Source organism: Protopterus annectens, chromosome 6.part0 (genome assembly GCF_019279795.1).
Source record: "Protopterus annectens isolate FY-2018-M chromosome 6.part0, PAN1.0, whole genome shotgun sequence".
In the NCBI taxonomy this organism is placed as follows: domain Eukaryota; kingdom Metazoa; phylum Chordata; order Ceratodontiformes; family Protopteridae; genus Protopterus; species Protopterus annectens.
The window spans coordinates 1,793,663,213-1,793,681,999 of NC_056737.1; positions in this window are offsets into that span (position 1 = coordinate 1,793,663,213).

Here is an 18,787-nt window from a genome sequence, read left to right on the forward strand (position 1 = left end):
ACCCTATTTTGGATTTGCCTATAGAAAATGGGTTTAGCACAATTTAAGTGGTGTCTCAGAAGGAATGTTGGAGTATGGTCACTGAGGCTCTCTGGTAAACAGCCAGCTAAGTATGAGTGAGGGTATATATTGACTAATATCTAGTCAAGAGTAGTATGTTTATTAGATTTTTTTATTTATCCGGGTAGGTGGCTGTATTAGTTGAGAGAAACCATGAAGATTTAGGTGCTGGGCTGGATGATTATTACTACAAGATAGCCAGTTGATGAGATTCCAAAATGGTGGACAGCCTGTAAGCACACTGACAGTGCAGCTCCTGCATTCCTATACTATAATCTGACTTCATTGGATTAAAGCAGAAATACGAGTACTTACTTGTTTCATCTTTATCTTTCAAAGATTCTCTCATTCTGAAGGAAAAATAATTACTTGTTGGAAACAGAGCCCTGAACTGCATGTTGTGGATTCTTCAAGATTAACAAGCCTAATAAGATGAAAGTAACAAGAAAAGCAACTTTCATAACAAGAATTATCATTTAAAATTCTGCACTACTACTAGGAATCTAACTATACAAGACTAATGGAGAATCAGCCAGATCGGATGGAAACTAATCACAAAAAACAAACTGTCTGCAATTACTACTCCTGAGAAAGAAACCACTTCTAAAAGGCAAAAAAATAACAAGCAACAAGAAGCTGATAAAATGTCTCAAAGATTAAAACAGGAACAACCTTTAACACTGGAGAATCTGAAAACTGCTTTACAACCTTTACAAACAGAAGTGAAGGGTTTCTCTCATAAGCTAACTACATTTGGCTCTACTCTGGACCTAATTGTGCTTAGGCTTGAACAAAATGAAGATAAAATTATGGACAATCCGCTAAAAATAAATGAACTGCAACAAAAAGCACAAACCAATGACACCATAATTAAAGAATTACAGCAAAAAATGTTAGACTTGGAAGCTAGAAGCAGTAGAAATAATTTTATCATAAGAGGTATTCCAGAGAGCTTTGATAATTCACAACTTATTCCAATAATAAAAGAAATACTAAGCTCTCTTCTGGCTAATAAAAATCTCCTGGATGAGATAGTGAACAAAAGAGCTCACAGAGCTATAAAGCATACAAAAACAAATGATTTTCCTAGACAAATCTATGTCAGACTGCTTAATTCAGCACATGTTCAACAGATACTGTCAGCTTATAAGATTAAAAAGAATGTTACATGGAGAGCGCATAGAATTATGATTACTCAAGATCTTCCTTTACAAATTAAACAAAATCGACAGAAACTCAGCAAATACTGCAATTACCTCATTGAAAATAAGATTAATTTCCAAATCAGATATCCTGCAACTTTAACATTTTATTACAAAGAAGAAAAAATATCATTGGAAATGTCTGACCAGGCAAAATCCACCTTTCTGCATCTCTTCAAAGTAAATCCTGCCTGAGACAACTCTTTTCATATCTTTTGATCCAAAAACAACATTTGGAAGGCTAAACAAGTGCTACAGCTCCAAAGAACTACAGGACCGAAGAATATATCACTCTTATGAGAAATTTTAAACAAATGGATGTGGAATGTGTTCTAAATAACTCTGCTTACTTGCCTCTAAAGAAAACCTCTTTGCTACACTGTAATACTTAAGGTACTGTCTTTTAGTAACTGCCCTTACATTTAAAAGTTACAAAGCTACCTAACACTGTCTGCATAGAGAAATGACTTTAAAGTGCATTTACAGCTTACAAAAAAGAAGTGTTAAATTACATTTAAAAAATGGTATATAACCTTTGATATAATAGTTTAAGTAGTGTAAATATTAGACATAAGTAGTTTCAGTTAAAATGTATACTCATTATTCTAGTGGCATAATCATTGAGTTGCTTTTAAGTATGTCTATGAGCAAGGTATAAAAACATTTCTCTCTCTTTTTTTTTCTTCCTCTCTGTTTGTTCAGTTGATGGCACTGGTTAATTATTAACATATGAGTTCACAATGATGGTTTATATGGCTTTTGACAGTGCAGTGTTAAATGAAGATTCCAATACATTTAAAGAACCACAGTTAGTTGCTGTTAGCAAGAATAAGGCAAATGCTGTTAAATTTTAAAGTGCTGCCTTCTTTAAATGTTTAAAATTTATAATCATTATTCTGCTGACATAACCATTGAGTTACTTTTAAATGTGTCTATTAGCAAGGTATAAAACATTTTTTTTTATTTTCTCTCTGTTTGTTCAAGTAGATGGCACTGGTTAATTATTAATATATGAGTACACAATGATGGATCTATACGGCTTTTGCTAGTGCAATGTTAAATGAAGTTCCAATACATTTTAAAGAACCACAGTTAGTTGCTGTTAATAAGAATAAGGCAAATGTTGTTGAATTTTAAAGTGCTGCCTTCTTTAAATGTTTAAAATGTATAATCATTATTCTACTGGCATAACCATTGAGTTACCTATAAATGTGTCTATGAGCAAGGTACAAAAACATTTCCCCCCTGTTTGTCCAGTAGATGGCACTGGTTAATTAATAATATGAGTTCACAATGATTGCTTGTATGGTTTCCAATACATTTAAAAGAACCACAGTTAGTTGCTGTTAGCAAGAATAATGCAAATGTTGTTAAATTTTTAAAATTATGTCTTCTTTAAATATACATATATTGTACTTGGTTTTTGAAAATATTGTTTTGTTAACTCTTTAATAACTCTTGAAATGTTAAGAATTATAATATGTTGCTGTTACTACAAAACTTTTTATAAAAGCTACTTTTCCTTTTCTCTATATATAATATCTAAGGGTACAATTAATATAATATTTTAAGAAGTCTGAAAATTTATATGCAGTATATAAATAATAAAAGGAGCAAGGTGGGCACAGTCTGTTAGCTGATGACTGTTCGAATTTGGAACAGTATGGGTATTATTGACATCCCTCTGATATATATCTACTCCTTGTTGCTAAAAATAATAGTTTCTTTTAGTTTCTTAACTCATGCACATTTATAAATACAGAGGGATGGGTGGTTAGGCACCTATTTAGAGTTTAGGAGTATAGAAGTCACAACATTTATTCTTAAGATAAATACATTAACAGAAAAAGTTTATAACTGTATTTTTGTATATCAACTGATGAGAAACTTCAACAATATTAATAAAAAATGATAATCATAGACTCTTGGAATGTTAAAGGGATGGTAGATAAAAAGAAAATAAATTTAATCATGCACCTCACATACCAAACTAAGGCTGATATAACTTTCTTGCAAGAAACTCACTTAGATTACCAACTTTGGGTTAGGGAAAGGAAAAGAAAATGGGTTAAAACAATAGTTGCTGCAAATTATAGTTCTTTGTCCAGGGGAGTGGCCATTATAGTAAATAAATCCTTCCAAGGAGAGGTTACTTCCTATGAAGCTGACTCAAAGGGAAGATGGGTATTATTTACCACTGAATATCATACTTTAAACAAACCATTACTCTTTCTTAATATATATAGCCCCTGCTCAAATCAACAGCTCTTCATTTATGAAATCTTTACTATATTAGCCAAATACCCAAATCATTTGTTTATTGTAGGTGGGGACTGGAATGCTTTACTAAATCTAGATAAGGATAGATTGCATAATAAAAACAGACAGTCACAATCTACCACTACAGCATTTGAAGAATTACAAAATACATTTGAACTAGTTGACCCTTATGTTAAATTTCAGTATGATAAAACAATATCAAGATTCACTTTCTTTTCAGCCACTCATAAAACTTGGTCCAGGATAGATGCTTTTCTAATTTCCCTTGCTTTCCTTTCTAACAAATTAAATTATGCTATATCATCTAGAACTCTTTCAGATCATTCCAAAATTAGACTATTAATAAACTTCCAAGCTCATAAACAAAATATTTCCTATTTCAATACCTGGATGTTAAATCCTAAAATTATACAAAACCAAGAAACTACACAAGAAATTCAAAATGTGCTAGCCCAACTTCAAAATGATTTTATATCCGATCAAATTCCATATGACATACAATGGGCGGCTACCAAGGCAGTCATCAGGGGTATTATTATTCAAAAATGTGCATGGCTCAAAAAAAAGTATAACAATCTTAAGAATGAACTAGAGTGTCAAATAAACACTGCTGAACTAGAACTTCGGGAAAAATATTCTAAAAAACTTGAAGAAAAAATAATTGATTGGCAAAAACAATTGCACAAACACTATTTAGAAAATATATCTTTCTTAGAATTAAGGTCAATATATCAATATTCAGAATGGGCTCAAACACCATCAAAATTCCTAGATAGACTAATTAACATAAAAAGTGAACCTCTTAGGATCAAAAAAATAAAATATGAAGGACAGGTGAAATATAAAGATCAAGATATAGTGGACGCTTTTGAAGATATTTATAAGAAATTATACAATATACCCCTATCATCATCTACAGACAGATTTGAGGATTTTATACATAATATAAACTTTCCACAAATTACAGAAGATCAAAGGAAACTCTTAAAATCACTGTTACATTTAAAAGAGATAAAAGCTGCAATAAACAAACTAAAATTAGGTAAATCCCCTAGGCCTGATGGATAGACATTGGATTTTTATAAGCTATTCGTGGAACCTATCTCCAAAGTGTTATTAAAAGTTTTCAACTATATAATATACTATGGTATAACAGACAAATACTTAAATAACTCCAAGACAGTGTTGATTCCTAAACCGCATTCTGACCCAACAGATCCAGCAAATTATAGACCAATAGCCCTCATAAACACTGATCTTAAGATATTAGCCCATGTTATAGCAAATAGACTTAAGAATATACTCCCCTCTATTATTTCCCAACAACAAATGGACTTTATGACAAACAGATAACAAGTGACAACGCCCTCCTTTTAGATACCATTGTAAGACTACTTAATAGGGATAAATGCCCTAGATATGCCCTTACAGTATATGCAACTAAAGCTTTTGATAGAGTAAACTTACACTTTCTCTTTAATATACTGCCTGTATATGGTTTTCCTCAAGAATTCATTAAAATGATCCAGGTTCTCTATCAGAAAGCTGCTACCACTATACAGGTAAATAAACGTATAACTAACCCTATACTCTTAGCCAGTGGTACAAGACAAGGATGTCCTCTTTCGCCATACCTATTTAATCTTTATCTAGAACCCTTCCCTCTGTTTATTTCACAAAAAAACTTTCATCATATTCTTAGAATCCACAATACAAATCTTATATACTCGGCCTTTGCTGATGACTTAAATATATACTTCCAACTCCCCACTACTGACCTCCCAAAAATACTTAAAGTTATTGATGAGTTCTCGGTAGTTTCAAATTATAATTTAAATTTAAACAAGTCATACATATTTCCCCTCAATCCTATAGGGCATAAAGAATTGTACTTTCCTATGAGTGAGATCAAAATAAATTACCAGATAAAATATCTAGGAATAATATTTACTTCAGACTTTAAAGATATTATAAACAGTAACCTACTAACTACATGGACTAGTATTCAAAATGATATGGATAGATGGTAGAACATTAATATGTCTCTACTGTCAAAAGCTTGTGTTGTCAAGATTAATTTTCTACCAAGAATTACTCTTTCAATTAAATGCTACCTTTTCAAATATTCCCTAAAACGTCTTTCTTGCCATGGAAAAAGCTATATCAAGATTCTTATGGTATCCCAAATCTACCAGAATTAAATATGAAAAACTTGTACTCACCAAAGATAAGGGGGGATTGGGGTTACCTGATTTTAAGCTTTACTATAGTATAATTACTGTATACAGACTAATACAAATAATAAACTATGACTCATATATAAATACTTGGACACCCCAGTGGAGCAAAATCTGGTATGAACAGTTGAAATTCCTTGGCTGTAATATCAAATCCTTACCATTCTTCAATTTAAACCTGGCTAGCATATACACGAAGAATTTACACCCACTAATTAAAAACATGATTCTTACAACACAAAAACTATTTAAATCATAGCAATTAGCTGACGCTTTTGCCCTTATACAACCATTACACCTAAATCCTAATTTACTAATAAATAATAAACCTGTAAATCTAACAAACTACCCCCTGATAAAAGATTACACAATATGGGATATATACCAATGGAAAGACTCTAACATGGGGCAAATGAGACTTGAACTCAAACTTCCTATGAAATATAGTATTATCCTTAATCAACTTCATCATCTTATAAATGCTAAATTCTCACAAATACACACTGACTTACAGAACATAGATTTAGTTAAATTAATACTTGAAAATCTTGCGATTAAAGGGAAAACAATTTCTAGGACTAATAAAATTGTAATGAGTGCAAAACATCAGAATTCTTTATTATTTTCAAACTATTGGCAAACGAAAAATCAATCACTTACTGAAGAAAATAAGAAACTAGCCATTGAAAATACAATCAAATTCATGCCTTTCAAGAAGCTGTTATATACACAAATTATGGTAAATAATATATATTATACCCTATCTAAATTAAATAAATGAAATCCTAACTTTTCGCCTATATGTCCCCATTGTCCAGATCAAGCAGCTGATATTTTACATGTCATGTGGAACTGTACTAAGATACATAACTTATGGTGTTCCTTGAGAGTAAGATTAGAGAAGATGGGATATGAAAAATCAATCCTTACTTGGGAGACAGCTATATTGTACATTAATATCAATCAACTCCCAAAAATATTAAAACATGTCTTTATTACGATGTGTGCCCTTATTAAATTCTTTATTACAAAGAATTGGAATGTCATGTCACCAATTACATGGGAAAATATTAGCAATCTTGCTATCAAATATATCTCATCTCACAAATTAATTTATTCAAAAACAAAAAACAAATGCTATTACCAAAAATATTGGGGTTACTTGCTAGATATAATTCTTGACAAATAAAATTTGCCTACAAATTGTCATGAAAAGCTAACCTTTAAATAAGAAATGAATGTAGTATAACCAGTCTTTCTTGCATCTTCTCCCTTTTCTTAGTATATGTGTAACTAGATATTTTCCCTAAACATACAAATAAATGGTTACATTTCTATTTTTACTTTATATATAGACTATCCCCTTTCTAACTATCCCTTATGAGACCAAACACACATAAGAATTCTCATACTTTACTTGACGATGTAGTGACTTCTTGTGTATATATTGTATATATATATATATATATATATATATATATATATATATATATATATATATATATATATATATATATATATATATATATATATATATGTATAATTTTCTCGGAACAAGATTGTTGTCTGTTTTCTTTAGAAAGGTATTTGTATTGTTTATTTGTGTTTTTGAGTTATCGTATTGTTGTTATTATTTGGAAAAAAAGAAAATTGAAATAAAGAGATTTTGGAAAAAAAAAGATAGCCAGTTGATATTAAAATCACTTAGGATTATGGTTTTCTGTGGTAGGGAATGGTTAGCCCAGTTCAGGAAGCTTTCCAGAGGTGGGATGTTTTGGCCAGGTGGGAAGTAGCTTCCTATGATGTTGATTGTTTTATTTGGGTTTAGTTTGAAGTTGGCATATAGTATTTCATCATTTCCAGTGTGGGGGGCAGATGTATATCAGGTGGAGGAGGGATACCAGGCCACCTCCGAGCACCCCTATCAATCTTCCTGAGTGACACCTCACCAACACTTTGGCAATGGCCAGACTCAACAGGCACTGAAGCTACAATAGCCACCATTCCCTGCTCATTGTCTTCATCCTCCACCTGTCCTATGTGTGTGACTGAGTTGACTGGGTAGGCATATGCCTACTGGCTGTATCTGGGGAAAAAGAAGAGGGTGAAAGATGTCAACCTCTGTGTCAGATTCAACCTCTGCACCCCCAGACTGTGGATCAGTTTAGCCACCATAATCATCAGTGTCTGATGAGACACTAACATTGGGTGGCACAGGGCCCACACTCTCACTGTCATGATCACCTGTGATAAAAAGCAAGAAACACAGACATACATTAATACCTGCACTACTATTGTGCAATATATGCTAAACAGCTAACATTGCTGCCACTATTACAGACAGTGCAGCAATACACACAACAGGCCTAAAATGATACATTATGATATTTCTATGAATTTATCTGCAGTACTGAAATAACTTTATTTGGCTTACAGGAGGCATATGTCACTGGATTCCTGAAGGTCCTGAAATAAGTTAAACAAGAGGTAAGGCAAATATCATCACATTTAACAGAAAGAGAGGGGTACTACTTGTAGTCATCTATATCTGCATGAAGGGTAAGTTCAACAAGAATGTGGCTGACAACTCCAAACTGAGATTATCACTGTACCAGTCTTTATTCCCCACACAGTGATACAGACCTAACTTTTATTTCACTTGTTTTACTATACAACTGTATTCAAATGGTCATTTAACAAAGCCTACCTGGAAGCTCTTCCTGGGTCTGAGAAGGAGTGGTGCCCATGTCAATCACATATTGTAGGCCAATTTGCTGTGAGCTGTCCTGTTGTAGAAGATTGGCCAGGAATTCTTCATTGGGAGGGAGAGGTGGTTCTGTAGCAGGAATATCCCCGGCTACCCTCTAGTCTTGGGCAACAGCAGCTACATGCCTCCGTGCACAGGTGTTTATTGTCAGTGGCCTTGTGGTCATAAGTGTGGCTCTGGTCACCCAAGGAAATTATGCCTGCAACAATCTGCTGCCATAGTCTCAGCCTCTCAGGCATATTTGGATGACCTCTTCTGAGAAGAAAAGCCCCATGTTTATGGAGCACATCAACAATCATAGTATTCTTAGCCTCACTGAAGGGGGGCGGGTTCTGTGCCTCAATGACAGCTCCTAAAAGACAACATAATGATAATACACTTAAGTATCACATGACTACAAAGTAATTGTTACCAGATAAAACAGTTAAGTTAGGCAGTCAGTAGTGCCCACTGGAAAAACCAAACACTCTACAGATATGAAATACTAACAACAGGCAGGATGCAAAACCAGGACAATAGCAAGAGCAACATATCCTTGCATGTGCCATAGCAGTAACTCAGCTGTGCTCCCCTCTAAAAGAACAGACCATTCTAGTTTGTGATATAACAGTAACTTTTCTTTGCTAACCCTGCCCACAAAGAAACAGGTGCATGAACCATTTCGCTAATAAAACATCGTTGGAATGGTAAATGTACTTTCAAAGGACCTTTCCCTGAAACATTTGTACATATGTAGAACTGATGAAGGGTTTGTTACCAGAAAGCTTTGCTTTTTTATTAAAGTCTTATTATTTTATCATTACATTGCTTAGTTCCTTTAATTTTGTTACATATGTATCACACTGCTTTCTATTTTCATGTATTGTCAATCATTTGTACCTCTGAAATGGCTGGACAAACACGTACACTTCTAACTAATGCATACAGATAAAAGTGTAAAAGGCTTTGCTTCACATTATTCATTAATATATTCCTGCATATGCATTACATAGGTAGCAAAATGTGAGGATACCTGCTGCAGGTTAATTCTCTTCTGTAAAGATAGCTTTCTAAATATTTTGCTTTTCTGAACATGTATTAAGTATTTTCACCATCAGTTTGGCTAGCTACACAGTTGCCTTTCCATAATGGAGTAGATTATTACTGGGTTTCATCTGTCTTGGCTGTGTCTCACAGATGCTAATTACAACATAAACAGCTGAACTGCATACTAATCAGCCAATCTGGTGGAGCTATTCAGCATGTTATAAAGCAAACATGTAGACTCCATGCTGTTTTTTCCTATGGATTTTAAAGTAGTGGAGTACAGACACAGACACAGAAAGTCTACACAGACAGAATGTTAGGAGCTGCTGCTACATAACACCATTTGTATGTGCTACAGGCAATGCCGCTGCTGCCAATAGGCCTAGGCCGAGACAGAGAAGAGTTTTCAGACCACATTTAACTTATCACAACATATACAACATCGACACTGTAAAGTGCTACAGGGTGGACAGGGATACAGTACAGGAACCGTGTGTCTTCTGCCAGCCTCAAATCAGAGCCACAGCCTTTACCCTCCCATGTACTGGCTGTGTACTGCTTGCATCACAATCAGCCCTGAACTAACACTGTTGAGTCCTGAACAATATGCTGTATTGTATAATAATATTATGACATGTCCTTGCATTTTATCATTTGGTACAGTAAGCAGCTACAAGGCGAGAGATTTGTACAAAAATTAATGTAACGTGACAGCAGAGATTTATTTGACTTGTATATGCCCATTAGCAAGTAGCAGGCCTCAGGCCTCAAAGATTTGCACAAGGATACCTCCTTAAAATATTGATGATCCCTGCATGCCCTCAGTTTAACACCATATGTTTGTAATTAGAACTTATAACAGAGAGAAATCAGAAAGTAATGAGTTTCTGACTTCACCACCCTCACAAGATCAAACAGGCAGGATAGAAAACAAGTAGAGTAACAAGTGCAATATATCCTTGTTTGTGCCATAACAGTAGCTCAGCCTTGGCCCAACCCCACAAAAGAACATTATACTCTTCATGTGCCATGACAGGAACCCACCTTTGCTCCCCACCCCCAAAACAGCAGTCTGTGTTTGTTTGTGGCATCCAACCTTCCCATAATTTGATGGTAACCACATGTCATAGTGTTCCCAGTTAATATTCTCACACATTTTAAGGTAAATGATATAGACTTGCTTATATACTGCATGTCTGTGTGTACTAATCAGATAACTGATGAATTACCAAGGAACACACAAAGGTAGAACACTGCTGTATATTTTACAAGGAATAATCATAACAGGTTGTGTGATCACTTAGGACACTACATCTAAATATATTAAATAGAATACATTTATAAATAACAGGTCATGCCTTGATGGTGTACATTCAATTGCACTTGGTTGTGTAAGGAATTATGTCATGTATTTGCTGTACATCTGTCTGTGGGGCAAAAATGGATAAGTTCCCCCCCCCTTGTTTTCTGATGGTGCATTACAGTAAGAGTTGGGTTCCAGACCTATGCAGGCATATCCCATGTGTACTAACATTTTTTACTGTGTATGTCATGGATTGATTTTACACTTTTCAACTAATTCTCTATTTTGTATACTTTTTTGGGGGGTCCATTGTTTGTACAATGCACTGCTTAACACAAATGACTTTGGCTATGCGCATCTCATTTACACATAAAGCGGCAGTGCACAAGCTGCATGACTGGGCCACCCAGATAGCAGACAGGGCTCAGACAGCCACAAACATGCACCAGATATATTCAATTAATACTACTGGCCATTGTGAAAACACATTTCCTTGCAGTGCACACTCTCACGCAATGTATTTGTGTGATGGTTCATAGGTTCATAGGTGTGTAGTAGGCTAACGGATCTGGGGCCTTTACAAGCCTAGTCCATAGAAGTGCCCTGGCATTGGGCCACCCGTCATTAGTTCTCAGTGTCTCTATCAAGTAGAGCCACTGGAGTGATCCCTTTCTATTTCCCATTCACTCATCAGGATTTCTCTTGAAAAGGGCTAGTGAGGTGCTCTGCTTGACATGTATGGGAAGTCTGTTCCGGAGCATGGGCAGTCTCTAGGTTACGAACCTGTCCCTCCAGCATGTGCTGTTGATTGTGGTAATGAGGTTGAGGTCTCTGGAGCATGTGATGTGAAGGGATTGGGATTTCTTTAGATGTAGCATTTCTAACAGAGCTGGGTCAGACATGGCTTTGTAAGTCAAGCAGAGATCACCTCTTAGTAGATGATATGAGACAGAGAATAGCTGGAGTTTTTGAGTCTGTCTGTGTATGACATGTGTTTAAGGCCTAGGATCCTCTTTGTGAAGTACTTTGGTGGCCTGTCCAGCTGTTGCAGGTGTCTGGTGAGGTACATGCTAAATGGGGCATTATACTCTATGATTGGTCTAATGAGGGAAGAGTAGAGAGAAATGATGACCTCTTTCTTCTTGCATGCAAACCCCTTGGTAATGAGATGTGTCACATAGAAGGACTTTCTGACCACTATGGAAATGTAATGGTTGAAGGAGAGGTAGCTGTCAACATGTGTCCCCAGATCTCTTATAACACCTTCAGTATTCAGTGGGCTCCCATCAATGCGGTAATTAATGGGAACTCAGTTTTTCCCCAGAGGGGATGACGACACATTTTTTGACATTAAACTTAAGGCCATGGTTTCAACACCAGTCATGGGTCTCAGTGAGGCCTTTCTATAGAATGTCTGCATCACTTGGGGAGTTAATAATGGCTCCCAGCTTGCAGTCATCTGTGAATTTGGTCAGCCAGAGTCCCTCCATGTTGGCCTGGACTTCTGAGAAGTAGATGCCAAACAGGAGAGCAACTAGGACTGATCCCTGTGGGACTCCACTTGTGACTGGTCAGCAGTCTGACTTGGAGTCTGCTGCTTTCACACTGTGTGTTCTATCTGTGAGCCAATTTGCAACCCACCTAATGATATAGAGGTTGATGCCTAGTCTGGTGAGTTTATCAATAATTCCTGCATGAGGAATGGTATCAAAGGCCTTGGTCAGATTGAGGTAGGCTGTATGAACTACCTTACCTTCATCCAATGCTCTGGTGACTGACTCAGAGAAGTCAACTGGGTTGAGCAGGCATGATCTACCTTTCACAAAACCAAATTGCGTGGGATCTAGAGTTTGGAGATTCCCTATATCCTTGGAATTAGGTCCACAATGATGTGCTCCATAGCCTTACATATCAGACTCATTAGGCTAATGGGGTAATAATTTCCAAGGTCTGTAGTCTCTCCTCCTTTATCGAGAGGGATGACTGTAGCAGTGAGCCATTCGGTAGGGACAACGCCTGAGGTAAGGCTGTGAGTGAACAGAGCACACATTTGTGGTGCCAGTTCACTTTGTAATTCATGTAGAACACAGCCAGGGAGATTGTTGGGTCCCATGGAAGCTGTATTCTTGGCATTAGACAATGCAGCTTTAACTTGTGCTGCAGTAATGCAGGGTGCCTGACATTCTTCTGGTATTGAGATTGGTTCTTGGGGGGGTAAAGTTGGCATTGACTCTGTTGGCCAGTATGTTGGCAATATCTGTTGACTCAGTATAGGAGGTACCACTGTGTAGTAACTAAGAACAAATCCGGATATTGCCATGGAGATTCCAGATATGACTAAAGAAGGCTTTGTGGTTGTTTTTAGTGTCTGCCACAATTCTGCCTTCTTAGCTGGCTTTGGAGGTTTTGATGAGGGATCTCAACTTTTTGTTGAGGCTATTAAGGGAATTTTTCCAGTCTTGGGACTTCACCTTTTTTCTGCAACAGTTTCTTCCTTCTGTTGTTAAGTTTATTAATTGCAGGGGACCACCAGACTGGCTTCCTTTTTTTGGAGGAGAGCATCTTGGTTCTGTTTGGTATGGATAGTTCCATGAATTTATGTATGTGTCCGTACAGTGCATTGGTGTATGATTTGGCAGTCATGCATCTATTTTCCATTGGCATGGGTGCCATGAAGTTAGCCACCTCTGTTTTTAGGACATGGAACACTTTCAAATGTTGCAAAACCAGAAAGGGCACATTCCCAGTATGTGCAATACCTGCAATTGGCAGGAAAACATTCTACATTTGTCTTGATCTATGTTAGGCTTGGCAGGCATTCCTGGAGAGGTTTTGAGATTCCATGCTAAAAGATGGGATGTGAAGGAGTCCAAAGTGTTTGTTGGACTTCTAGTGAATGCACATGGGCTCAGGCTTTTGCAGAGGGATTATCATGGTTCACATTACAAGGCAGAGGCATAGAATAGTCTGGTCTGGGCTCTGACCAGTGCTACCGGTATCTCCCGCACTGATGAACAATGCAGGAATCACTGCAGGGACCTCAGTATTCCAAAAAGGGATACCCTCAACTATGGGTGGAGGAACGTAGACTCGGAGCACCCCATAGATCTCTAAGTATCACTTATAGAGACAACTTGTAAGAATTAAAAGCTAGATAGAGTCAGGATTGGCTTGCTTAATGGTATTCTCTTCTATTCTATTTTTTCCACAGCAGTCACAGACTGAGAACTGAATGTGTGAACTCATGCTGCTAGATTGGCACAGATGCAAGAAGAATGTGGTATGTATGCATCCAAACAGTACTGTTAATTTAGCTTTAAAAGTAAAAGCACCTTTATTTTTTTGCTATACGGTTGTATCAAATTGAGCATTAATTTCTCAACAGTAACAGGCAAGTATGCATGGATTAGTCTGGAGGTCAAAATAGCAGTTCAGTATTACAGAGTAGTCATTGGTTGTGCCTTCAAAATCCACACTTCCCAAATATACAAAAGTGTTAAATATTCATTGATAATGCAATGCAACATCAGAGCTCTAAAGCAGTGGCACCGATGGCCTGCTGTAAACTGTAATCAGTATAACTGGAACACACATATGTTTAATATATGCACACATCAAGGATTGCTTGCTGCAATCGGTTGTATATTGTGCATCTGTTAAGAGCTGGGTAATCTTAATAGTAAACAAGGTATTTTTAGAAGATGGTAGTCCTAAAAGCAAAGGTAACAGAATAGAGTTACTGTCATCTCACTGCATTGATGGCTGCAGTATCTGACATCTGTGTCTCCTTGTGTTATTTAATACAATGATGGAGAGCAGTGTCTCGCATAGGCATGCACCAACCATGTGGTACACAATGTTATGCACCAATCCTGGCAGTTCATCACAGATAATAAACTCACCATCTCCTCCACTGCTCCCAGAGGGAGTCACAGGCCTATCCTGCAGAGCAGATCTACCTGAGGGACTGGGTAGTGCAGGGGTGGCAAAGGGGATGTTACCAAGTTGTGCTCCAGATGTGCTGGGCAGTGGTGCTGCAGTCGATGGAGTGGGAGTAGGAGGGTCCCATGAGACTGGCCTACCCCAATGTGCTGTGGGAAAAACAAAAAAATAAAAAAATTAGAAGTAAAAAATAGAAGAGAGGAAAGGGTTGGAGTGAGAGAGAAAAAAAGAGAGAACATTAATAACTTTATGTATAACATACACATACAAAGCACTGATACAATTATTTGACTCTATTCTAATTACTCATGGAAATTGATACTTACACATCTGTGGGGTGTCCCCCTGTACTAAATTCACTGATCCAGTGGTTGAAGTTATACCGCTTCCTCCTCTGGAAGTCATTGAAGTGCTGTCTGCATTGCTCATCAGTGCGGGGATACCTGTAGCACTGGTTAAAGCCCTGGCATTACTGTTCCAGGCTTCAGACTTGTATTCTCAGCCTAAATAGTCCCGCTGCAGCAAGTATTTCCCACGTTCCTTAACTAGGAGTCCAACAAACACTTTGGACACCTGGATACCCCGCCTCTGTGCCCAAAAACACACACCCTCAGAAACAACTCCTGACATGCCTGTCATAGCCAAAACTCAATGTATAATGAGCATTTCCCACCAATTACATTTTATATGCTTATGCTTTACCAATTATTGCACATCTTGCACTTACTGAGAGTGCAGACATTTTGGTTTTGCAACTTTTGAAAACTTTTCACATCCCTTACCATCATGCAAACACAGTAGGTTAGGGTGCAGACTGACGGGCACCATGTTTGTATGATGTTAAAGCAATGCACAACACTGGCAAGCACTGCAACTTCAAGATTATTTGGTATACAGGCACTTGTGTAAATGTGCTAGTATGTACCATATCTATGGTTCTCCTACACTTACAGCTAAGATTGAGAAAACAGTTGTGTATGTTGCACTTCATTACTGAAATCTGCAATCTCACAACAGTAAAACAAAATTTGCACACCTTGTACTAGAACCCCAGACTATCTGCACTCCACTTCTACACTTAACACCTGCTGCCATGCAATTAGTGACATGATATCCCCTATCTTAGTAGTTAATGTAAGGTTCTGACTGTTAATCATAGTGCAACACTGCTTACCATGTTTGCATAATGTACAATAGCATTAATTGAATGCATCCAGTTTATGTTTGTGGCTGTCTGAGTCCTGTTTACAACCTGAGTGGTCCATTCCTCCAGTTTGTGCACTGCTGCAGTTTACACAAACCAGGAGCGCACAGTTAAACCCATTTGTGCCAAGCTGCACAACCTTAATTGTAGGGAGAATCACAAAATCACATCACACAAACACTGGATTCAAAAAACAAATAACAAAACAAAAAGAATACTGTCCAGATTATGTCCATATGTTTGCATCATATTTTTGGGATGTTCCTTGTAAAATGTGTGGTTTTCTGGGAAATTACTGAAAGTTGAAGTCAATACATAATGACATACATTTCAGTTTTGTACTTTATATCCTTCAGAAAATGCATGCTAACACAAATCCCATTATTCTACCTACTTTCTATGGTTATCAGAACACTATAGTAAATCTGTCCCTATTTTGGCCCTTTGCTCCCCATTAATTTAGTGTTTGTCCAGATTTCTTGCACTAAAAGGATGGATGGTACCATCCACATTCACTCTACAGGTTTCAAGGCCAGCAACAATGGTGTGAGCCGTGAAATCTTGCTTACAAGTACCACACATCATTAATATTCATGGAGTGATGCACAATGAGCAGAATCTCGTATGCAAAAACGCTCATTGTACACTCTGCGTGGAACCTACATGGAGATTATTGAATCCTGCAGTTTGTCTTTTTCTAGGCCACTGTATTGCATTTTGTATTTGGGTTCATAGCCACATTTTATGTTATTGTTCACGTGTTATATTTTAATGAATTTGATACTATAGGTCCACTATTTGTGTCTTAAATGATGCTGTGGTCATTCTTAACTTCCAAATGCTTGTGGCTGTAATTAGCATATTAAGTGTTCTGTAGATAAGAAAAGAAATCTTACTGAAATCCCTGGAATTTAACTTTGCTCATACACAGCTGAAATGGTGGGTCTTACAAAGAAAACAGTGGAATAATAACATGTAGGACTGTATAAAACAGTGTTACAGTGTTATTGTGAATTGTGAGGAAACACAAATTGAGAGGTAGGGAAGCTCAGCCTTTTTGAAAAAAAGTCAAGCTGGAGTTACTCCAAATAACTCATTTTGCTATTTAGAGCACATTAACAGCCAGGACTGCAATCAGTAAAGTGCATTACAATTTGTATATTTTATGTTTACACAAAGGTGGTGATTAACATAAGAAGAAAAACTGTCTTGTATATGTTGGCTGACCCTTTAGATCTCATTTTATGTGTACTACAATGTTCTAGTGTGGTATTTTTTATGGTTTATACATGGTGTGGGTAACCAAGTTTATGAATTTATGAAATGACAGAGTTTGCAATACTTCTCTCACTGGTATTAAAATGTAATTTATGTCTGTGTAATTGAGTATATTTATGAAAATGTCCCCTTACCATTAGATTTTGAGTGCTCACCTTTACTTTGCATTTTGCGCCATACGTTCTCCTATCTACTTACCTTAAGTACTGCTTTATTTGAGTATTGAATGTTGTTAGACTGTCAGTCCATGGGCTGGGATGGTACATAAAGTAAATTCAGTTCTAAATGATGGATTTGAATATAATAAAACTTTATCATATTCTTTCTTCTATATAATTGTGACCTGTGATAAAGCCGCTGGGCATAAAGTGAATCTTCTTATCTTGCTTAGTGTGTAGCAATTTGTTCAATGTCCTGTTTAAAGTTCAGATGGGAAATGTTCACATATTTTTATCTAAATTCCTGATTTTGGAGACAGAACTTATTTTTAGACTTACTGAAATGACTTTACTATTCTAGGTCCGTTTCATTCTACCTTCTGTGAAGTATGTCACTAGCTGCCAGGTAGTCTAAAATCCTTCCATCAGCAGTGATTTTGTGATTCTCCCTACAATTAAGGTTAGACAGATATATTTATAGGTTCTAGTGTCAGTTTTTTCATCCATGTATGCGAATGAGAAGCATATCTGTGACATTCAACTCTTCCTGAACATTAATCTCTATCTTTTCAGTTTACCCAAATGTGTTTCTGCTGGATCTTTATCATCACTGTCACATTAGTTTCACCTCTCCATACTTTTCCTTAATTATTCTGTTGAGCTGTACAATACATATGCCTTAGGCAGTTTGTTCCAGATCTTTTTCATCTCATGTGTGAAATAAGATTTCATAAGTCTGTTTTAAACTGTGCTGGCAGCCACCCATGTCATGATGCCCTTAACATTTCTCTTCAAGTCCACCCATGGCAGCTTTCACCAAAATTATTAATTTCCTTTCTCTTCTAATATGCAGCTGCATTCTTTCTAATGTACTTTTTTGTAAACAGATGCTAAGTTACATTCTTTTAGTTCTGGATTGCATGTGTGTGTGTGAATATATATATATATATATATATATATATATATATATATATATATATATATATGGGTCTACTTCTTTTTATCAAAGAAACACTTTTTCGAAAAAGAGAAGTAGACCCACACTTATGCAAAAGTGCACTTAACCCAAAGTGCACTTCCACAAAGAACGGTTCAACGAACCATTAAGGAACACTGAGGGCCGAAGCAGACTGCAGTGGGGAAAAGGGAATTTACCTGTTTTCCCACTGTAATGCGATCTTGGAGTTGGTATATTTAAGAAGGGGGGTGCAGGGGGGCTTGCCCCCCTGCAAAAACATTGTTTTGGTGTTTGTTAATGGTTTGTTGAACCATTCTTCATGAAAGTGCACTTTCGGTTAAGTGCACTTTCACGTAAGTGTGGGTCTACTGT